Below are 25,324 nucleotides of genomic sequence, written 5' to 3'. Positions count from 1 at the left end.
CATGTAATATCTGCTTTTCGGACATAATGTTGTATTTCACATATATTTTTTACACAAGTGTGCTAATCTATATCTAGTTTTATATTTTTCAATAAATATAAGTAGTCTGCTCATTTCAATCCAGCTTCACTGTCAACATTTTATCAGATTCAAGGGAGCACAGGGAATAAAAGGACAATTTCAAATTCAGGTCTGGCAGCTTATTTGATTCAATAGGCCAGAGTACTTGAACTTTACATCTTGTGGCCTCATTCATTCTGGTATGTTTTGCAGACTTTGTGGAGTCAGTACTGTGTGCTTGTTAGTAGTATTGGGACTTTTTTTTTTATTTTTATTTCCGCTTGTTGTTTTTTCTTTTTTTTTTCTTTTTTTTTTTTTTAGCCCTGGTAATTTCTTTTGTTCAATTAGAAAAATGTTATATATGTTATATTTTATTCCTGTTAAGTGAAAATAAAAACCATTTGGGTATGTTTGTAAGGTAGTTACCCAGCTGATTCAAGTCTTCAGACTGTAATGTTTGGCTATTCTGCAAAATTGATGACTTTGGAAAAAAGACAATATTTCTTGAAGAAAGAATATTTGTTTTCTTTACTTGATCATATTTGTATTGGACAAATTATATATTCTGTACATTACAGGTGACTGTATTGACTGTCGGGATAATTCAGTCCCCATGATGCAACCTGCTGAAACGTCCCTCAATGGTTGATAACTTTACTCCACTCCCACTGGAATTTCGTCTCCTCGGTTCTTTAAATTGATTGGAGATGTTACAGTTTACGAGGTAACGGATTTTAACAAATAACAGCAGCTGGATGATCAGGCTGTGCATCCAGACGAATGTTAAGTTAGGCACAGGCACATCAAAAAAGTTTATCTCAATAAAGCCCCCTCTGAAGGAACAGAAAATCTTAATTTAGATGCAAAACACAATCCCATGCTCGGCTGGCTCCTCCCATGAGGTGCCATGAGATTAAGATTTAATGGTGATACCGAGGGAACGACACATTCTCTCTGCAGCTTCCCATCTCCTCACATAACTTCACCTCTGTGGCTTTTCTGCCGCTGTCTCTTCCTCAAACACTGATATAGATGCACTTGTTTCCAAAGTCATGCATAAACTTGAGTGTGAGCACAGAAGCATGCGCGCACAACCGCACAGGTATGCACATGCTCTGAACAGATGTCTTTAGACACACACACGCACGCACGCACGCACGCACTGAGATCTGACAAAAGTTGGGTTTACTGGCAGATGAAGTCAACCGGAGACTGGCTTGTAAATAAAAACTCATCAAGATGATGTTTTGCCTCCTTGAATACTTGAAAAAAAAAAAGATGATCCGCACTACACATGCCTGGCAAAACAAACATGTTTGAAATGGACGCACTGTCACTGTTCGACAACGTAATGCGCATCAAGATGGTTTTAGTTTCGACAATTAGTGACACGTAACAATTACTATTCCCACAATTATTGCCATGAACTATATCTGCCAGTATATAGCCCTGTCAATCGTTATCACTGCATTACAACACCTGCTTCTAGTATATGTAGTTTAATATTTGTAATCTGTGGTAGTAAAGCAGCCAACTCTGGGGTGTGATGATTTTAGGAGTTACATGCACTGTTCACAGTAGGTCTGCAGGAAAAGAGTGGGATTTATAATACGGTGAAGTCGATATCACATTCACAAAGTGGCAAAATGTGCTAAATGAAGAATAGGACCCTGTTTAAATATCACTGAGGATTAGAAAGCGTATAAATCCCCCTTCTGTGGACAATTTTCCCTTTCCCTGCTGAGCAAAAGGAATTTCAGGCTGTGTATTACATCAACTAGCCCTCTTCTCTGCTCCCGTCATAATTACTACATCTGCTGGAGGTCGTCTAACAATACATGTACGTAAGTATGGGTCTTAATAAGCAGCTTGCACAGGTCTGGGTTTTTTTGTTTTTTTTTTCTTAAAAGACTGTCTCATGTATTCACAGGGTCAGGCCAAATCACACAAAGTGCAGATGATTCACTGTATAATTTATCATGACAGACATAAGTGATGTATGCAGAATATCCATATGGATTTCTAATGTGTCAAGCTCTTATCAGAAATGATAAAAGCATGCAATAAGAAATTGTGGCCAATGCAATTAACCATGTTAATGTAAAAAAAAAAAAAAAAAAAAAAAAACATAGAACGAAAAAGTCAGATTCCCCCAAATTGACTTTTTTTTTTTTTTTTTAACTATAAACAGAAAGCACCAGCAAAAAAAGCAGTACTAGCTGTACTTTGCAATCCTTGAACCTAAATTATTTATGAATCGTAGGTGTTTTCTTTCGAAAGCTGTGAAGAGTTCACGGACTGCATTGTAAATTCAAAGGATGCCCTTGATTCAACCAAAAGTCTCGGGGTGATAGTGTGAAGCCTTTTCCACAGATGGCACACATCCTTCTCTGACCTGCTTGTCCTCGTTGCATTGATGAGGGATCAAGGCGTCATTCAGAAATGATTTTGTGTCAGCACTCAAAGCGGCTGAAACAGGGGACACTGACTCTGGGCACCACTGCAGCACATAGAGCCAAACGAGCTGGTAGGCTCAGTGTCAAAAAGCTAAAGATACTACAAATAGTGTATGCGTTGAGAAAAGAGAGAGAGAGAGAGAGAGAGAGAGAGAGAGAGAGAGAGAGAGAGAGAGAGAGAGAGAGAGAAGGAAAGAGAGTGTAAATATCTGGATAAAACCGGAACCAACGAAAAAAAAAAAACATTTAAATCTGTTGGCCAAAAGTATGTGATTGTTATTTATTTACTGGCAAACTCAGGGCACCAAAGTCATATAGAACTTTTAATAACCTTATAGCGAAGTGCAAGAAAGTAACACATAGCGATTAACATAATCACAGCACCCTGACCTAACGGGGATCAAGAAGAATGTTACTTCACACTAATTTTATTGTTTGTCCATTTCTCTACACCACAAAGACAACAAGATTCATATTAAAGGAATTCAAATGAACACAGGCCACTGGAACACAACAGCTACGAGACTTAAGTGTTTGTTGCTTACCACTTTGAGAAATAATCATCCCCTCAGCCATGGCCTATTCTTTTCTCTCTTCTCTTGCTGTAGTCGTCTCTATCTTCGGTATTTTATCTGGAGGTCGGGGGAAGCAGCAGAAACGAAAAGAGAGATTACAACTGAGCTTATAAGGCACAATGAGAAACAATACACAAAGATCGCATTTTGAAAAAACGAAATGTTTGGAAATTAACTGCACATGTAGAAACAGCGACACCAAGTACATCAAGATACACTTTAAATGTGCTAAAATATACTTTAACTTAAACAAGGCTCAGTGTCCGTATTGTGCTGAACTTCCTGATCCCTTTCAAGTCCCCAGAAAAGCGTGTGACCTACACAATGCTCACTGGCCCCTGCCTGCTACTCTCTCTACAATAATGAGTCCCCTTATCCAGACTGCAGGAGGAAACACAGAAGATGGTGATTATGCAAAAAGCGTGCCTGAGTTGGTAATGCGATGATGAGAGAAAGAAAGATAAAGAGAGAGAGAGGAAGAGAGGAGACATATCTCTTCCAGTCCAAAGGTCCAGTCCAGTTTAAAAAAAAAAAAAAAAAGTTTGACTCAGGACACTCCTGTTAAAAATCACTCTCTGCTATTAGTACGCCATTAAGAGTTCAAGGACAATAGCTGTCCTGTTTTTTGATCATTTATCTATCGGATCCCCTTGTTAAGAACGAACCCACTCTCTCATAATGGCATCGAATGTTGATGAGCTGTGAAAGGGTGATTTCACTGAATTCATCATTATCCCCCGTGGTGTCTGCCCTTGATATTACAGATGCGGAGAACCCCTTTCACATTCCTGATTGAAAAATGAAAATGTTGATGTTCATGTAGGTTTCGTAATCGTTCCAAAAAAAAAAAAAAAAAAAACAGACATGATACCTAAATGGTGGAGTTGGTTGACTGTGAATGGCGAGTGGAAAAATCTGTCACAGTTCCCAAAGGATGCTCATGAGTCATTAACATCCTAAAGAATCCTAATGAGTTTGATGACCCCCTTTATCTCACACCACCTGAACTGGGAGGTCGTCAGGTCAGAAAATCTGACTTTATTCTAGAAATGATCTCAACACACTTGAGATGGTCTGGCACCTAAATGGCACCACCATTGATGACGATGGAAAATAATGATCTTGAACTTAGAAAGATGACGGACCGCTTTACTTCACATTCAGATTCATTATCATTTCCTTTGGTTTCTAATCAAACACCTCGAACCAAAGGTCCTTTAGCTCGGTGGCAATCTGATAAACCAGCACGTTAATAATGACACTGTGAGCCTGTGCTCGTTGTGACATGTTTGTAAAATCTGCATTTCTGCCGTCTTCGTCGTTATTTGTAAGTAAAATAATCCTTTTTCAGGTTGTAACTGCGCTTTATCATCGATTATGGTGTGATTCCAAAATCTTTCATGGGCAATCTGTCATACTTCAGACACCATTGTCACCGTTCCCTGTCTGCCCAAAGCTCGCCTATGATTCATAGGGATGCATTAGCATGCCATTTGCCACCTGGAATCAGGCTGCACACCAATCAAGACAATAGTGTCTCGCCTTAATTATGCGACCATAAAGTGTTTTAATATGCAAGAGCACCTGCATGCTGTTATAGACATCAGCGCTTCATCAGCATTTGTTTTTAACTACCACCGGATAACCGGTGCTTTGTTTTGTGGTATGGAGAGTTACGATAAGGAAATGTATTTCTTTTTATTTCAACAATCACCTGGAATTGAGAAAATATGAAAACTTTCAATCTTGAGCTGGAAAATGCATTTGTTGTAGGAAAACATTTGTGCACAGCGGTAGACCACAGACGCTTATTACCATTCAAATGGAATTATAAAGCCTGTTATTGGAAGGTAAAACTCAATACTTAAGAAAGAAGACGGATTGTCTTTTTAACTAGTTTTGAACAACATGGACTGCGATCAGTTTTGGTTGCCACACCCTAACCTTAAACCATTCACAATACACCTCAGAAGAAAACATGCGTTTCCTAATTTCCTCAGATAAACAAGGAAATCCTCTTCAAAGACCTTTGCATGCTTCCCATGATTTTATATAATCACAGCAAAAATCAAACCACTTCTGAAAAAAAAAAAAAGTAAACTACATGGCATAATAACTCATCCTCTCCTCCTGATCCAAACAGCTTTCCTTTCAACTAATGATGCAAAGCTAATAAAGCAGAACCAATTACTTTGCACAGCTGGGCATCTTTTATATGTTCCTTTCGATCTTCAGCATTTGATTGCTTGTAAATACACGGCTGATTTATATTTCTATAAAGCGCAAAACTCAGTAAGGCCGTGACAAGAAAGCAATTAATCACATTATTATGCCAATTAAGAAGTTGGTCTGCTCCACTGAAGGTAGAAAAAATAAACCACAACATGTGAGATGTGAAAGTGTTTCCCTCTAGGAAGTTAACCAATAATATTGCATCTCTCTCTTTCTCTCATGTATCCACACAGACAGTTCACATGTCAGCACTTGAGTTCTGTTCGTATGTGAAGAATTCCTGAGATTGGGAGCTATTTAGATCTCGTTTCAGCAAAGCTCCTATGACTAAAATGAAGGAGAATTTCCCAGTGCAAGTAAGAGAAAGTACATTCTGAGGGGAAACACTACATGCATAACAGTGAAGTTTGACCTATTTTACATCAGGCAATTGAACGTAGAAAAAAAGAAGAACCAATTACTTTGAAGAACAGCCTGAATGTGACTGTGGGACGATTTCAGATCCTATATGCGTTTACATTTTACCTTAGACATGACAGAATTATTACAATTTGACTGAGACGTTAACATCATTTAATCATAACTTTACTTGAATTTCAGTTGTTACACTTTAAATGACTTGGCATGTTATCATACAGCTTATCCATTTCTGGGTCACAGGGGGTTGCTGGAGCTGATCCCAGCTCACACTGTGTGAGGGCGGGGTCACCCTGGACAGGCCGCCACTCCATCACGTAGACAGACAGAGACCAACAGCCACTCACCCTCACACCTACGGACCATTTAGAGTCGGTAATTAACCCAAACATGATGCCTTTGGACGGTGGGAGGAAACCCACACAGGTATGGGGGGAACATACAAACTCTACACAGAAAGGCCCCAGGCCTGGAGCTGAACCTGCGACCTTCTTGTTTTGGGGCAACAACACTAACCACTATGCTGCCGTGCTGCCCTTTGGCATGTTAATCAAGCCAAAAGTTGAAAAATCTTAAGTTTGAATTCTCTAAACTGAGAGACAATGTTGTGGCCAAAGAGTTAAAAAAAAAAAAAAAACAAACAAACAAAAAAAACATTCAGAATAGACGTGAATAATGTCAAAGCTGAGGATATTACAGGACTTTTTTATTGATGATTAGGTGCTTTTATTTTTTTTTCCACCTATTGGGACATGTTGTAAAGGCCAACTCAACAGTATTGTTGTTTTCTGAAGAGAAGAAAACTAACAACTTTCTGCATCCACCTTCCAAGTCTACAGGATACGAAGAAAAAGATGGTCTTCTGAGTCTTGCTGTAAGATAACAAGGAGCTAAGTATCCTTGCTAACATAAAATCAATCAAACATCGACACAGTCAATGCGGTGTGGAGATCTTTGCAGCCAAGGTTTGGTAGCCTAAATGTTATCTTGCTAAATCAATAGCCAATCAGGAATGTCCAACACTAGCTATCCTTTATTGATTGAAGGTAGCCTGGCATTACTGTTAATCCCAGAAACACTGAGAGAAGTTACTGTAACAGCAATTGCTTGTCTTTCTGTTTGCGCTGTTGACCATAGGGCATGATATCGAATGGAAACAAAGCAATTAATGATTATCCCCAATACCGTTGTTAAGCTGATGAAATTCATCGAGAACCAAAATGTCAAACAAATAATTTAGTACAGAAACTTGAGCAGGAAGTTGAACCACAATATTCTATAATATCCCAACTTTACTTGGCCAGCATGTGAAATTATTGCCAATCTTTATCAAGAAAAAAACAAAAAAAAAAAACAAACAAGTTAATGGATTGTTTCTTATTTTGAGCTTGTCTCCATCATTACTGATTTGTTTGTCTTCATCATCATCACGAGTATTTGTTTTCACCAGGATCGTTGTGTTTATTATAATAACAGTGACAGCAAAGGCCATTTAAAGGATTTATTTCACTCATACCTTTTTTTTTTTTTACTTGTAATCATGACAACAAAGATCCTACAAACATGCTATTTCAGGAGACGTGCTGGATCGGGGGAATGGACAAACAATCAATATGGCCATTCAGAGTGGAGGACTTTACGTAGTCTTTTTACATTGTTTCAAGGATAAGGCAAGTTCCCTCCCTCTTTGGACTGAAAAGTGTATCAGTGTATAATCACAAGCAGCAATATTCACAAACACAACCAGCTCTACATAAGAAAGAATAGTTTCTGTCACTTCATTATAAATATTTTTTCAGATATAAGATATATCCAGGCTAAAGCAAATACACACTTATGTGTCATTTATTGCAGATGACAGGCTCATTAAAATAACCACCAAAAAAAAAAAAAAGAAAAGAAAAAAGCAGCAATCATCCACAACATTATCATAAGTAACTGGTTTTAATGCTGTGGAGTGTGTTTTTAAGGAGGAAATTTAAAAACGGCTCACTGTAAGTGAAATGTGAAAATAATTGGTCAGTTACATGTCTTTATAGAAGTACGTTACATGGTGTGTATTAGCGTGTTGAAAGGACAATTTTCATCACTTGTGGGCCTCTGAGTGCTTGTTAGAGAACAGCAGTAACAGCCTAGAGTAAATAAAGTAATGCATAACAGAATCAATATTGTAATGATAATAAAAACTAGGAAAACCAGTCCCACGGTGTAGCGCTGCGGATATTTGCCATCAGCAAAGCACAGAGTGATCTGTATGCATACATTTGTGAGAGTTCATGCACTCAAAGATATTGACATTGTAATTTTTCTGAGAAATGTGGCCATTACACTTTCATTCCATTTCAATTTATTGTAATGACAGCACTGCATGTGTCCATATTCTCTGTGTGTGCGTTTGTTCGATGTGATGCAAATTGCACTGTTCATTTTGACAATGAGTTCCTTGAGGGACTCTGCATCAAGTGGAACCACTTTGACTGCCCTTGGCTCCGAAGGCCTCAGTATGACTCCTGAGAGGAAGATAAAGAGCAGAGTGTGTGCGTTGGTGGCGAAGGATGCTACACCAGCACATGCTCCCTATCCTCCGCCTTTCAGCCGGCTCAGTGGCCCATACCTCGCCTTAATGAGATGCGGCAACACAGATAGGCACATGTCGCATGTCTGTTCTAATGAAACAAGAAAGCGCCGCCATCTCCTGATCCCCCTTGTGGCATTATGCCATTCCCTCAAAAGGATTGTGTGCTGTAGGGTTTAAAAAAAAAAAAAAAAAAAAAAAAAAGTTACAACAGAAAAGAAACTAACATCACTAAAACAGGCAGCAATGCTTCGTACTTTAGGTTATGCTTATTTCCATGTCTCAATCTGTGTTGCTGAGATAGATAATACAGATGAGATAAGCTTGCTTGCTTGTTGCTGTCATAGCACGATAATAATTATAGATTAGTTCAGTGTTAGATTTTTGCTGATTAAATTACAGATGCATAAAACATAATTAAGATAATAATTAAACACATTTATAGTCAATGAAACAATTAATCTGTTACTAAAACAATCTGCAATATGTAAATTAGATCCTTACTTGTCTGTCATTAATAAACTATTATGATTATGAAACAATTTGTAAAATGCTTTTGAAAAGCGGAATTCAAATTGGATTTTGCATTTAACTCTCTACTTGTTCATTTTAATTTCACAAAACGTCCATTTAGAGGCTGAAAATAAGATTCATTGCATTGGCATTTCTATAATTTGAGCTCAGTTTTGCCTTAGTTGCAGCACATTGGCTCCATGTGAGGTGGCCATTTTCTTGTAGAAAGGGCGGCATTTGTATCTGGTATAGGAGCTGCAAAATTTCAAATGATGAAGATATGATTAATAAAATGTAAATATAATGGAAGTACCTGTTGAGAAATGGCCCATATAACTGAATTATGAGTTTATGAGTTATGTGACAAAAGATGAAAAGCAAAAGTACGCGTGTAGCGTGTCGCCCCACAATAAGAAGCTCGGATCGGTTCCCGGTCTGAGGCCATTCTGGGCGGAGTTTGCATGTTCTCCTTGTGTCTGCGTGGGTTTCCTCCCACTGTCATCATGTCCGTAGGTCTGAGTGTGAGTGGTTGTTGGTCTCTCTCTGTCTCAGTGTGCTGGCCCTGTGATGGACCCGGAAAAGGATAAACGGTAGAAGAAGAATGAATGAATGAATGAATGAATGAATGAACTAGAGGTTCCATACTATTACATTTCAAATGCGCCGTCTAGTGCATTATGCTTTGTTTTATGTCTCTGTGCTCTGGATCTTTTCTAGTATACTGTGCTGCAACATTTTTCCATATGGCTGATTGCTGCTTTGTTACAACGCACTAAGCTTGCTTTCTTTATCCCCTGAGGCATTATTTAGCGATAAAGAGTATTAAAACTGGATTCTAAGTGCATTTCTATGCTGCAATGAATTGAATAGAAGAAACAATACAAGTGGAAGGTTGTATCCATGTGAACATAAACCAAAGCGCAATATACAGGGTGCCTGGAAAAAGGTCAGCTGCAAAGTAAATTACATAACTACAGGAAGTCAGAAACTGCATTACATATTAAAAAAAACCCAACCACTTCTATTTACATTAGATTTGAACCAGTGGGAGCTCTGACAAAGATAGGTGATCAAAAAGTCATCATATTAAAAAGCAAAGCCGTTCACCATACTCCCATTGCAAAACAAAACCGCATAGTGTCATTTAAGCACTTTTAACCAAGCTATAAACAGTCTCCCAGGTAAACAGCCCCCCCCCCTCCCCTGGGGAAGCTCTCTACATTTGTTCCTCCCTCTAACTAGTCTAAACCATTTCAACAATCTTATACGGCTTAGAAATTGTCATCATGTGAGCTTCTTATACTTCTTATACCACATTGGTGAAATGAAGCATGTCTTTTCAATGGCTACAACTCCCCACCCCACAGATGTACATTTTACTGATGAAATGATCTAGGGCAAGAATTAGTGTGGTATAAATATGAGCTTCTATGAAGTACTGATCATCATTTGACCAACTGACAGTTTGGCAGGTGCAGCCATAGTGTCTGCCCCCACCCCCACCCCTCCCCCCCCCGAGCTAGCCATAGTGGTGACGATGAAATATGGACAGCGGCAAATTGAAATTCATCAGGCACGCCTGCCTTGCTCACTGAAATCTATATTCAATTTTGGAGCATCTGTCATGCCAGTGGCAGGCTGAGGCATGCTGGCATTGAGAATCACTTAAGTGTTCTGAAATTGTATGTAGTGGCAAAAGGCTCTCTGTCTTTCTCTCCCTGTATCTGCCTGCCAGTCTGTCTCTCTTCCCCTGCATCTGCAAGTAAAGTCACATAAAATTATTATTTTAATTGTTTGCATGTTTTGCACATGCTTTATGCTTCTATTCTCAAATGCATCGGAGCCAGCAATTTCTTAGCCAGTGCAAGGGAGGAACCGAGGCACTTCACGATTTACAAGAACAACAAGTGCTTTCTTCTGAGTTCATCATCGTTAAGTGACTGTCACTAATGGAAGAATCTTTAACCCTGACGACACAGATTTAAGCCACATTTTGAAGAGTAGGCAGAAGGGTACATCTAAAGTGGCCATTTTCACACACAAAGTAAGCCGAAGTAGGTGCTGAAGGTGGAAGGATAGGTAACGCTGAACAGGCTACTCTAAGTGGAGATATTGTTTAGCTTTTCTCCAGTGAAATGATGAAATTCCTGTTTTCTCATTTTTATAGGAGATTGTGATAAAAGTAAAGTAAAAACAATTGGTTAATGACACGAGAAGCAAAGAAACAAACAAAGAGTCAAGAATTTATCCGTAGCTATGCATGTGGAGTTCAGTGCCTTGCTCCAGGACACTGACATGAGATTGAACCTGCAGCTTATCATATAAGAACATGAACGCTTATCACTTTAGCTCAGCCCTTGATTCCACAAACTCCCTTTTTGATGAGTCAGTAAATACAGAGGCAGTGAAAGCTGTAGGGCTCATGACCTTATGTGGTCATAAGCACAACAACCTTATGTGCTTGAGTCAAAACATCAGCCGCCGTCCCCAAAGAAACTGCCATTTGTTGTCATAGCCATAATGTTGGTATAAATTCTTAAGGCCATACGGAGGAGACACTCTTAAATGAAAAAGTCAGGTTTAAAATGACCTAAATGTCATTTTGGGTCCCATTTTTACCTCAGCTGTGCAACATATTGGATGTTTCATTACATCAGACGTACATAGCATTGATGCCACACGCCCAAGCAATATTTTCCAGTCTTAATATGCAAGTTCTGAAAAAACGTGCACTCTCAGAGGCCAGTTACAAACACAAATGGAATCAACCATTATGGCATCGAAGCTATTTGAAATAATATCACATGCAGGTTTATGTCTGCTGAGGCAATTCAGCGACTAAAGCCCTCCATCTGCTGTTGTTTAAATGTAAACTGGCTTCAGTCCTTATGGTTTGTCATCAGTCTGTCACAATAAATGGAAAATATAAAATGGCATCAGTAAAGCTCTTTATTAGTCCATGGTGAACAATGAGCCATGTCATCCGATAGAAGGAGACCCTCCCTCCCATTTCTGAGCAGGGAAGCCCAAGGAAGGAACAATCAATAGAAATGCTTCATTTGCTTTATGTGTACCGCTGAACACACCACTGAGAATATAGATTGTTTTCACTCCATGTTATTTTAGCAAATTTCAACCCACAAAGGTGCCACTGGTTGTCTCTACAGGTTTGTTCTTTCAGCCAGAACCAAATTATTCTAAACATATATCAATTATATGTACACCCGTTTTTTATTTCATACATATTCCTTCATCTCATTCCTCAAAAAGCTAATTAAACCAACTAATAAAGATGAATAGACATTTATTTTTGTTCACATTTTTTTTTTTTTTTAATACTCAGGCTCAGGTTTAATATAAGTTTAATTGCAGTGTGGCAGTCATATGACAGGCAAGGCAATGGCAGATGTGACGGTGACGTTTGCCTCTCTGCCAACGGCTTATTTTAACAAATGAAACGACTGTGGTACACAACAGTTCTTATCAGTGCCAGGCAATGTCATGCCACAGCCAATCTCAAAAAACACCTTGCACTCTCTGTCACTCATCTCCACATCAAAGCATCACACCCAAATGGAAGAAATGTCTGACCACAGAAAATCGGGGAAACAGTGCAAAAAAATAAAATAAAATAAAATAAAAATAAATAAATAAATAAATAAAATAAAAAATCTAGGACAAGGGCCAAGAGACAGAGGAGAGACAGATGTAAAACATTTTCACATTCCAGGAAGAAAATGACATTTGCTTGCTATTGGTCATCATCTTCAATCGGCAGTAGCTCTTCCATTGGAAGTATTATGAAATGTTCCTGCTGAGATCAAGCTAAAATAAACAGACATAACCCATAGTCTTGGTTGACAGGTTTGTGGTGGCAGATTGTACCTATAGTAATTTTAGAAATCCCCATGTGGCAGGTGTCTATATGGAGATAATTTCAGGAATGGAGATATGGTACCACTTGCTGCTTTCTGAGTGGTGCGCTTCTCATTCAGCAGATTAAGAGCTGCAGTCCCTGAGTCTGCGTGTGTGTGCAACATGTCAAACACACACACGCATGTGTTTTCAGTCTTATTTCCTAAGTGACTGTGGTGGGGCTGCAATGTTTACGAGATACTGTGTAACATCGTGAGTTGATCTTTGAAAATATTTGCCACGGTACTTGAGGCGTTACGAAATATGTCTAAATCTGCACCAACAGGTAAATTAATCCAGACAAGTGGTTTAAATTGGTTTGTGTTCAAAGGCACAGCACTTCCACTGTAGTGCAAATGAAAACATGTTTTACAGATGGTAAAACAAGCCAGTTGATAGCGAGGGGTGGCCTTAAGAAAGGCGTCGTTTGGACGCTTTAATCTTGCTCGAGGACAAAAGTGATGAATTTATCAATCTGGATTGTAGTGGCTTTACCGTAGACTGTAATCTACTGAAAGTAACTGTCTACTGTCTCTTCTGCTGCTATACTATGACCATAAATGACAGCCAAACATTATGCTGCTATCCCTTTACTGTTCTCCTCTTGCTCAAATGACTGCTAGGGGATCAGTGCAGTCCCTCAGCGCAAGAGAACAGAAAAAGGTCACAACAGGGGAATGAGAGAATGGTGTGGGCCAACGGTACTATATTTCTCCATTCAGCGGTCTGCTTAGGAATTGAGTTACAAAGGTGCATTACTGTCTCCCAGAGCCGCCCCAGTAGCTGGGTTTATGTCGCCCATCAGCCACATCTGGCTGAAAATTGCTTTTTTTTTTTTTTTTTCTCTTTTCAAAAAAGCAAGGATATGCCAGCTTTGTTTCTAAGAACACAGCATGCAGGCTCAAAATAAATATGATTTACCAGGAATGTGATGTTTTTTGTAAACGACACAACTGTCCTGATTTTATTGCCGGTTCTGTCTGTAATGGTGACAAATGCAGAGCGGTAGGTGTAAGCAGAAAATACTCATGCCTGCAAAACCTCTCTGTTTTCATTAGCCTGCATTAAATGAGATACTTAAATAGCTCTCTCTGTTGTCAACACTCTAGTGGGGAATCAGTAGCAGTAATTTTCTTTTAACTGTGTGCACCAAGTGCTTTATGTGAATGACTGCTATTTACAGATATGTTTGGCGAGATCACAGGCTACAAGTTGGGATTAAAGGATCAGAAAGCAAAAACCATGTGAGAGAGAAATCTAATCAAGCTGCTGTCTATTTCTGTGTCCAAACATTTTAAAATAAACGCGTCTGCTGTTGGTGACTGCAGTTAAGGAGTTTTAAGTAAGGTGGAAGTTATTTGGTCTGATGATGAACTATATTCAAATACTCAGGTTCATGCTATTTCATTTTATTCTTTGTGCAAGCTGACTCATTTTTAAGTAGTGTGGCTATTAAGACGCTGGTGGGTGGATGTAAAATGAAAGTTGATACATTACTTTTGTAAATGGATGGTAAATTCTTCTCTTCTGGTTTGCCAGATTTGCTGCAACAAATGGAGTCATTCCGTTGTAGCCTTCTGTATTTGCCATTAGGCCAGATATCTAAACATACTACCAATGCGGCCTCACACCCACCTCTGCTCTTTACAGTAGCAGCGACGTGGTGGAAAAATACTCAAAAGTAATTTCCCTTTTATGCCACAGTGGCATTATTTGGCAGCAAACGGTGTCGTAAGGTTAATGTTGATTTAATAAGCAATTAATTCCAAGCTTCTGTCGCAGGATACATGAGCGAAACATAATGAAAGATTAAAATCATTTGTCATTGAACGTAACTGCGATGAGATGCCGAAGTACAAAGAGACGAGGTAGCGGAAAGGGGAGTTTATTTGTTCACTGCTTTGCCAGAAGTCAGGCAGCTGGTTAATTGGCTCAGCATTCTCCTAAACACTAAGCAATAAGAGCACTAATGATGTCAGTCTTGATTTCAACAAAAAGGTACGCGTGAGCACTGACAAATCAGAATGACTTCAGTAGTACGTCTTGGTGGCAGGAGGGCAGCCGCCTCACTGCATAAGATCAGAGCAAAGATGCTGAACGAAGGAACAACATACCAACAAACCAGCACATGAAAAGTCTAGCCTTGAGAAACTGACTTGCTGTTAAATTGACTTTTGTGGATTTGGATTCCCATGGAGTTAATTTATCAGACATAAATCGTTCCTAAGATTAAAACTGACATGGCCGGTAAAAGCTTCATCTAATTATCACTACTTAGTTCCTGCTAGTTTTTATCCACCATCCACTCTGTGTAAGCTACACTAGCCATGCAGCTCACTGAGTCTTGTGACTCTTGCCCACATTAGAGAGTGGCTACACTCAGCAAGGTACTCCGAGAAAACAAGCTACACAAAGTAGTCCAAGTCTAAGGTCCTGACATACAGCTCTCGTTTCAATGCAGGACCAAGCACACACTGACACACAGCAGATAAATCACATAAGATCGAATGACCTACCTCTCTCCCCCGTTGGCTTGACCTTGCTATTAAGAACTACTCTTGTTCGACAGTTTCAAAGCAGCACTCTGCGAACTCTGCTCCCACTCAGGAGTCGCAGCTACTTCTTTAGACTGTCTTGCTCCTTGAAGCTAAGCCTTCTCTAGATTGCTAAATAACTGTCCTTACACATGTAGAGTGTTCCAATTCAAACCAAAACAGGAAAAAATTTGTATGAACCAATGAGCTTATCCAACACGTCTTGTACCTTATTACGCAGCTCCTGAGGATTGCAGATATATATATATATATATTATTATTTTTTTTTTTTTTTTTGCCATACAAGACATTAAGAGAGAATCAATTTGTCCGTGAGCAGAACAGAGAAGGTGGGTGTCATGGAACAAGGCATGAGAATGTGGGTGGCGTGTTGCACTTTTAGTATCAGGTGTCTCCTGCACTTTTCTAAGGGGGATAGTGATGCCAGTGTGTGGGGCCCATGTGCAAATTAAATGGAGAGACAGAAAAATGCATTATTGATCAGGGTGATGCCAAAGTGTCTCGCTCACAGCACAGGATCAGGTTTAGGAACAGGGTAATTAATCCATAGGCCTGAATAAAAGCAGAGGAGCTGATCTGCAGCCCTCCCTCTTCTCCGTCTCTCTGCCTCCTGCTTTGTTTGAATGTCTATTTCATTCAACGCAGAGAAAAATAGGTCGCTAACTTGTAGGCAAAACCGGTGCAAGGCACCACTGGGACAGCTAGAGCACAGAGAAATGCAGACACACACTGTTTCCTATACACTCAGTCGCAGCCCGACACGTGTGAGCACGCAGAGAGAGAGACGTGACACCCAGAGAGAAAGAGAGGCCCACAGCAACTACTGTCGGTGTTTTGTTTTGTTTTTTCCTGCTAAACTGAGCAGTGCAGACACCTGCTCTGAGTCTGTGTCATGCCTGGTAACCACACACAGCTTGATGCTGCCATCAAAAGCATTTCACTCATGCAAATTACACACAAACATGTTTAAAGATCAAATCTTTCACCTTGACCGGAGTTCACGCAAAAGAGAGGAAGAAAACTATTCCCATCACTTGAGTTGTTAGCAGACGACAACAGTTCCATGATGGTTTTTTTGACTATGTGGAGCCCTGAGGCGTCCTCCATAAAGACCAGATAAACTGATAATCAGCTTACTCTGACTTCATCATCTTGATTCATACTCATCTGAGGTGTATCATTTAGCTAAAGAGCCACATGTTTCCATCAGGACAGACTTAAAGTTTAAGTTTCAGTCCAGGTATTATACCAGTGTTTGCTGTTCTACCTTTCAGTTTTTGTGCGTGTGTGAGGTGAGGTTTTCACAGATATGGTATCTTGAAGTATTCCCAAACAAACTGCATACAAGAGGCGTGTTGTCAAAGTCAAATAAAAGTGGCGTCTGATGTAACAGGAGTCTCGGCTAGACGCACACTGCTACCTCCAGCCCCGACATAACACACTCCTCTTGTTGTTTGCACAGTTATGAGGTTTCTTTTTGTTCTGTATTTGGCACCGCTGTCCCTTGAGCCTTGCTTATGGGCGTAAAGGTACAACAATGCGCAGGGGACGACATTACCAAGCACAAAATAACAAGGCAATAACTTTAATTTAAGAACGTGTATCACACAGATTCCACGGCAAGAGAACACAAACGGAGAGGTAAAAGAGGTAAAAAAACAAACAACAACGCTCAGCTGGGTTTAACCACAGACGTGACATTTTGCTCACACGCACTGCAGGGAATCTTTATTAAGTGAGCTTAAGCAGCGGCATGAGTGCAGTCTCACACAACGATGCTGGTGCAGTCCTGTTTTAAGCGTTGCAACAGTGTGTATTCATTACACCCCAAAAGTCAATTTGAATTTGAAAGGAAAAAAAAAAAAAAGATGTTTGAAGCAGATTGAACTGAAGTCAAAGGTGTGTCTTAAAAAAAAAAAGAAGAAAGTAGAGATTTATTTTAAGGTGTCAATGGTAAAAAAAAACAAAAAAAACTTTCTTTTCCTTAATCACACACTGCTGGTTTGGCTTTATTTGGTGGATCTGGCCAACAACTTTCAGATGGCTCTGTCCCGAAGCAGCTGGGGTGCACCGCAGTCAGCACTGTTGACATCTTTCTCTCTTACTAAAAACTGGGATTCCCAACGACATCTGGGTATGTTTTGTTTTTTTCCAGCGGGTATATCGTTGTTATCTTGAGAACATATTTTTATACCTAAAATACAGATAGCTCCATGACACACATTTTATTGAGAGTGCCTAGTAGTAATTTAAAATACCACCCCCCCCAAAAAAAGCTTCTTTTTACGATTCAGTAAATCTCTTTGGCTTTGTCACTTGTAAAATAGAAAGCCTATTTATACCTGCTGCTGAACTTGATCATTTTAATTCTGCAGTTGACTGAAAGCTTTAGTGCAAATAGATGAAACTGGATTAGCAACCAACACCGTGGAAGACATATAGCTGTTAAACAGGTGGAACATGAATAAAGGTTTAGCACTTCAACATCTGTCATGATAATGGTCTTACTTAGAAAAATGGAAAACACATAATTATTCCTTCTTTATCACCATAACAATAGACTATAAAAACGGTCCAGAATGCCTATTGTCACCACAATTTGCCATTTCATTTATTCTGAACCAGAACAGAGCAAAAAAAGCCCAACTGTGCAATTTCCCTGTCAGATAGGAGCACCTGTATTCCCATTGATTTAAATGGAAACAATGACTGACGTAAATCCGATGTGATTTGCAGTATTTGTGAGCGAAACGTGTTATAAGATCACCAAATATGAAACACAAATGATACTCTAATCCATTACCTTCCTTCAAGATGCTGATATTGTGAACTCTATAGCGGGTGGACCTCTGGATATACTCCGGGGTTATGCTGTCATATGCACAAGAGAACTTCTATTAGCTACTTTGCTCCGCAACCACCCATGTCTGCAATATGTGTGGAGTTCGTGCTGTGTATCGCTGCATCACTCATCCATTCAGCATTAAATGTACCTTGGTACATACAAAGACATACAAATATAATCTCTCCACTTTCTAAAACGCACACTGTGATACAAACAGACCACGCTTTCCCATCTGTTTCAGATACCACCTTTATTTTTTCTCAAGGACAACTGATCTATTCACATGCCACCCAGATAAAGCTTTTTGATGAAATGAACCAATTAAGCATGGGAATAGAAACATCTCTTCATCTTTGAGATTCACTCACAAGAATGGCATGTCTGCATCACTCACACCCAGTGAATGGCTGTCCATCCATGTGCTTTGGTGAATCATAATGTACAAACACTTGAGGAACACAAAAGGAAACAACCCACTACTTTCTGCAGATAATCCTCCATAAACTAGCTGAGCAGTTGTTAAAATTAGATGGTAGGAATCCAGAATCCAGAAAGTCCCAAGAAAATGGAAAAGGAAAAATGGGAAAACCTACAGTGAATCACTGACAGGTGATTCTAAACTAATACGTGTTGTTATGACACCATAAATTAACAGCCTCCTTGTTCGACAGTCTAACACTTAGCAAATAATCCCACTTGAGCCCTGGCTTGCATTCTTGCAAATTTAAGAATCTGTAAACTGATGTAGGACTCCATTGAGTAATGTGAAGCATGATGCATTACAAGATTCCAAGGATTTCAATTCCCTTTAAGTGGACAAGTAGTCATACTTCATGGTTTTACCTTTACATGTTTTACCTGTCAGGATGACAGAGAGTCTGTGTTCACACTGACTCGCACCAGGCAATATGAACGGTACTGCAATATTGTGATACCCAATCCATATGTATGTGTGTATACTAATCTATGATTGTAATAAACATAAGATTAGTGCGATGATTCTTGTCCATGCAACATTTGCCTGCATTGAAATTGTTGTCTGCTTCATATTCAATAGCGCTTTCTGCTGGAATAATTATACATGTTCAGACACAAAGTGAGAAAAATGGCAAACTTCAATATTAATAACGAGAAAAACAAGACAAAAGTGCACTCTCTGAAAAACACAATGAATTAGTCCACTTCCAGCTTCGATGTGAATCTCCGGTTATTTCCAATCCACATACAAAAAACACGTACAGGTCACCTTCATCACGCATACGCATCCAGCAGCGTTTTCAGAAGGGCTGTCGTCTGAGAGCAAGAATTTGACTAACTGCTTTCCAACAGTTACATGATAATCTGTACTCAATGTTAAAGATAGTTGTTTACATCACATCTCACGTGGACCTGTAGATTGAACAGATGGCCCAAACTTGCTTCACTGACTTGACAGGAGAAAACAATGCTTTTGATTTTGAACACTGATTCAAAATTGAGACTGAAATGAATGAAATACTTAAAATGCAAAGTAGCTTCGCTGCATGAACCCCAACACAATAGGACTGGACTGAAAATTAATGGGTGAGGAAAATATTGCAGCACATCGGATGGCCAATAATTTTGCGCAGTGATAATGACAGTTCAGTTTCCGCTTAATCAGCTGATGGATATGAATAGAAAATGTCTTCTGCTGGAAGCTGAAACTAATCTTTTATTTTTTGAGGGAAAAAAAAAAGGCATTTTTTTCAAACTATCTCTGATTTTCACCTCTGCTGGCGATCACTTCCATTCTTTCCCTTCTTATTTGTCAGTCTAAATAATAATACTAATGATAATATTAATAACAGTAATTACTTCCTCATTTGTTCATCTTGTTTGTTCCCGAGTGCATTGCAGCTACTGTCAAACTATTTTTAATGGTGATCAAAGTTTTTTTTTTACATTGCTGCAGTGATAACATTAGTTCTTGATAAATAAATAAAAAAAGAAAATAATTTCTGTCTTGTCTGAATCTTATCTATATTGATAACCTTTGTCAAAACAACTGCTATGATCGTTTGTTATTATTTTAACTCCAAACAGAAAAATGATCATAGTTACTGACATTTCTGCTTCAGACGCTGCAAGCCTCAAGTAAAAAGAAAATCTGGCAGCTGAAGTGTTCTATCTCATCCCTTCTTTGTCTCTCTGTGCTTTGACAACAGAACCGCTCTTTTTCTCTCTGTGTAACCGAAACCTGCGTGGCTAAGATTAGCCGATCTCCCCTCCAGCTCCTTGTGTCTGACCCCCTGGATGTAGCTCCGGGGGGGTTGTAGCTACTGCAGCGTCAGACAATATGGAGGGGGAAAAAAAAAAAAAAAGGCCAGAGGAAGAGGGAGGGGTACCTGAGATGAGACTTCCTCACAACTCCTCTTTCATTGATTCCTCACCATTAAAAAAAAAAACCTTGACTGTCTCAACAGGGGCAGCGTTGACACTAAAATAAATCATATCTATATTTAGATTTTGCAGCTCTTAAAAAAAAAAAAAAAAAAAAAAGAAGCACTCTGCTTGCCAAAGAGTAATCATACTCCTCATTTATGATTTAAATGGATGGTTTTCATCGAGTTCACAGCTGACATTTGTCCTCTGGAGTCAGCCAACCCCCCGTTGTCTCGGTCTCTCCGTCTGACCCTTTTCTCTCTCCACAGGCCACAAACAACTGAGGACTCTTTAGTGAAAGTGTCTTTCCTTTGTTTTCTTCCATATAAAATAAATAGTCACATGACTGTTAGCTCTTATTTCTTTTTTCCCGCCAGATGGCAGATTAGAGGCAGACACCACGCGGGGTACTCGGTGACGTGCTCATCAATATATCAGGCTCATTTCAGCGTTAATAGGAAAATATCTCTTAATTTATCCCCGATGAGGGTGTACTTAAAATGCTGACTTTGTAAAAGTGCTCTCATTACAGCCTTCCTAAGCTGTGGGCTCAGGTCACTAAGTGATTCATCTTGGAAATATCATCTCGCATCTTATTATTTAGACATCGGCCATTTTGGAAACAAAGAGACATTCTTCAGATCAACAGACAAATTTCAAGAGACATACATTATACAGTATATATGTACATATACAAAATACAAAACCCTGAGCATATATCAATGCGGTGTTCCTATTTTTCACACATTCTTCAGGCAAACTAGATTTACAATTCCTCCTCCTATCAAAGTACATGACATACTGTAGGTGCTTTACTTGACTGATCTAAGAGGAGAGCTTTCCAATTAAGAGACTGTCATACTTTTGCTCCCTTGCCTTCAACTGTATGTGTGAAGCTGACAAAAACGGCAGACGCTATTCAAATGTGGCAATCACACAATGCAACAGTCCAAACACGCCGCTGTCGAACGACTTGTTGCTGTACTAAACCGGGAGGCAGAAGAGACAAGAGGAGATCAGGAGGCATCCTGCGTCATGTAACTTCCACATTCATGACACATCTGTACACCCCGCCTCGAATGAAAACATGACATATTTGAGTGTATGTGTCAGTAGACCTAATTATATAGGTAATTACATTGAAGCAAACATATCATGAGGACAATGAGTAATTATAAACAATATCCTAAAGGAATAAATTGGTTATTTCCTGTCATGCTATGGTGCCATATGCAGCACTTCATGCACAGAAAAGCTGGTTCCCCCAAAGTATCCCAACATATCTCAATGACAAAAGCAAATGAGGATAATTGAAGCTTCTTTCTCTCCTCCAAGACACAAATGGAGGCATTTAACAGGGCGAATTTGAGCACGTACTCCCCAAATAGGAACGCCCGTAGCCAGCCATGATTCAGTGTTTTGCTCTCAGGCATTTCCCAAGATATGGCTATATTTTAGATCTGTCCTCTGACACTCCAATCAGGAGCTGATTCTGTTCTTACAAACCTGCTGCCCCTGTGTGATTAATCAAAATTATTTGACACATACAGGTTATTCAATTATCTCATTGCAGTGAGCAGGGGAAGTTTCCAAGACCCCTAGGGCAGAGAAGTTCTTGCTTCAAGGATTCACACGCAGCCAGAAGTGCAGTTAAATAGGGCAGCACAACAGCTGGCTCTTCTAAGCAGAGATTTGAATAAATATTTAATGACTGCATAGTATCTGGGATAACACACACATGCTCTGGCAGCGTGTTGCATGATTTTGCCATCACAATTGCTATTGTGCGGGGCAAAGAAAGATGCATACGCAGTAGTACATATCTTTGTGATTTCAGAGCTCAAACATCTGGATTTAATTGTGTTCAAATTGGCCAAAAAAAAAACAAAACAACAACTTCTTTTTGTGTTTTGATCTCAGTTAAAGCTGGAAGCTGGAGCTGCAGACAACAAAAGTAGCATATGGTCTTTGATTTCCACATAAACACTGTTACGGAGCCTCAAGTGCAAATTTTGTTACAAGGTTGACCTCCGCAGTAAATCCACCCCAAATTCGTCTCCAATGAATTAGACAGGTGGACAATTTGTGCCAAGGTTTTGTTGCATCAGTAAGTTACAGATCCCTGACGATTGTTTTAGTGGGCTCTGTGGGTTTTATTTTAGGATGTAACACTTTTTTTGGGTGCTACATTACTGATTGCTATCAGACTCTATTTCAGAGTGTGAAAATTAATATCATGAAAAACTTTGAGCTGACTGCGGGCCACTCATTGATCTATTTCTGTTACCGTCCGGTACTTTGGATCAAAGTCCACACTGAATATTTTATGAGTGGATGTTGTGCCTACCAATGGCCTTTGAAGTATCTCGCATTTAACGCAAAACAGCCATAAAATATCTACCATTAAATCTGTGGCATAATGCGGTCTCATGAGTATGTATTCATTAACTTAATTTTCTTAATTTTCACTATCTCAGGACTTACATTAATCATGACTGCTGCAATATTATTTCATCTCCATCATTAATTTATTTGGAAAAATTGAAATGCGTTCATTTCTCAGCCATCCAAGTGAGAAGACACTCATCTTTCATTCAGCTGATGACACGAGGCCACTTATCTACTGTTCTACTGCACAGTTGTTGCTCCAGTAAAATTTATTTTAATCATCTCAATGTATAGGAAGTTTTGGGTGCAGGACAATTGTTTCATACAGCATAATGGCCCACCACGTCAAATGTCTATTGCAGTAAAATATTCCAAATTTGTACACAATTTCACAGATTGAGAATAAAAAGAGAATAGCAGCTTTTTTGACTAATCTTTCCATTCGTGCCTCATCTTTATGTCTCCAGGCTTTGTCCTGATTTCAAATAAAAATGCTTATTAAAAGTGCTCTGCCATGGCTTTCTATAAAGAACAGCATACTGCGGTGGTCTAATGGTAAAACAAATACTCAGGCAGCATCTACAGAGCGATATGGTCTTAAAATAATTAGCTGTTTAACTGAAATCTATTGCTCTTTTGCATTTAAATGAATACAAAATTATGTATGCGGACGTGTTTGTTAATATACTCTTCAGATCGTATACTGGAATGTCGATTTCGAGCCTCTCGTGTTTCTATCAGGAAGTCGTGCTCTTTTGTAGTGATGGATACTGCAGACTGCGAACTGACTCCATTCCCATTTAATGGTTCATAATCAAAGAAGTCGAGCAGCAACTTTATCATCCCCGGCAACGAGGGAGGACCTCACCTGCTGTATTTCTGCACCATGACTCACACAAATATAGAAAATTATTACAAATGAATGGTAACACAAAGCCACCCAGTTAATTGGAGACAGAAATGGAACCCATTATCGGCTCTTTCTTCTTATTTTCCCATTTATTTATTTATTTATTTTTTCTAAAAAGGGGTTCAATTTTGGTTGCACAAAGTGGGTGCTAAAGCTGTGGGTACATTCAGGAGCCACACAATGCATCGGATTTCCTGAGTATTTCAAAATGAATGAATAAAAAGGCAGATGACTGGTGGTCAGGTAATGTTGTTTTACATGTTAGGATGCCAATAAAGTTGTTATGGATGTGCACACTGCTTGTTTTTCTTTGAAGTGAGGTCACGAGGCCTGATTGTTCCAGACCACCTCCTGCACGGCGCCACATGGGGTACCTTTTAAAGGCTGCAAGGAAGGAAGGAAAATAAAAGCAACTTGCTCTTTCTCAAATCCAATATACCAAACCACTTCTGGTTTTAGCTCAATTACAGTCCCGTGATCTGTTACTGTCAGTGACTTCACAAGCGGCACATAAACAATTATTTTCATTTTTAAGAAATAACAATTTGATCTCACATTTGGCGAAGGACCTTCTGCCCAACTGTTGCCGGTGGAACAACTGTTATAAACATGTTTTTAAATTTGTCTATGCATGTACAAAATAAATGCACAATTTTAACCAAATCATAGACTTTATTATCTAATTATTAGTTAGAATAAATTGATCTTTTGAGAGAAAAAAAAAAAAAGGGTCCTATGTTAACTGTGGATTGAAATATAAAACAATCTGAGCAGAAAATATCGGTATCTGATCGTGGAGCCTCAGAGAGCAGCAAACATCATTAACTCAGATGTTTCAGAGTGAATCCTGTCAAAAGAGTTTCATCGGGAAATTTCCAAGATGCTGGTTCAATAAAGGGGACGTGAGCAGTGCTGTTATGAGGGGCAGATTCATCTATGAAATTACCATTTCCACTTTCACCGCTGTATTATCAATGTAAATGGGTAATTGACAGAGCCATTGTGTTTGAAATTTTCAGATGAGTAGCATTCTTAAAGAAAATGAGAAACCAGTGTTTCATGTTTGTTTTCAGAAGCTGAAGATCGCCAAGAAAAAAAAAATCCTATTCGTATGAAACACTTTTGATCAGCAACACTCCTACACAGCTTCTCCTTTTGACTTCAGCACAGTACAACAGCTTGGTTCACTGACAGAAGTTTTTTTTTTTTTTATTCCATTTTTTTTCCCATTCCCTCAAATGACCATGTTGTTTTGTGCTGTGCTACTTTCACTGAATTTGGATTTCAAATCAGACTTTAGTTATATGGACACACAGCTGCTGGATAGGAAAAAAAAAAATAAAAAAAATCAAAGGGATCCATCACTGACCCCAATTTTCCAGGGCTACTTCATAATTCAGTTTGATCTGAATATATTCTTCTTCTCTTTCACAGCAAACCCCACTGATTTGCCACAGAATCATAGCCAGTTCTAATGAGA

General features: G+C 39.1%; 1 protein-coding gene across 1 annotated transcript in view; it reads right to left on the bottom strand.

Annotated features, from left to right (window-relative positions):
• The window catches only part of lingo2 (leucine rich repeat and Ig domain containing 2), a 115,711-nt gene that overhangs the window by 70,059 nt on the left and 20,328 nt on the right, over window positions 1–25,324 (bottom strand). The window contains exon 2 of the mRNA XM_029512705.1: window positions 3,062–3,148. The gene's annotated coding sequence lies outside the window, so the exon portion shown is untranslated. The remainder of the gene's footprint in view (window positions 1–3,061; window positions 3,149–25,324) is intronic.

The sequence above is a fragment of the Echeneis naucrates genome, chromosome 10 (genome assembly GCF_900963305.1).
Source record: "Echeneis naucrates chromosome 10, fEcheNa1.1, whole genome shotgun sequence".
Lineage (NCBI taxonomy): Eukaryota > Metazoa > Chordata > Actinopteri > Carangiformes > Echeneidae > Echeneis > Echeneis naucrates.
Note: the sequence above shows the minus strand (reverse complement) of the source record. Positions and strands in the feature narration are given on the sequence as shown.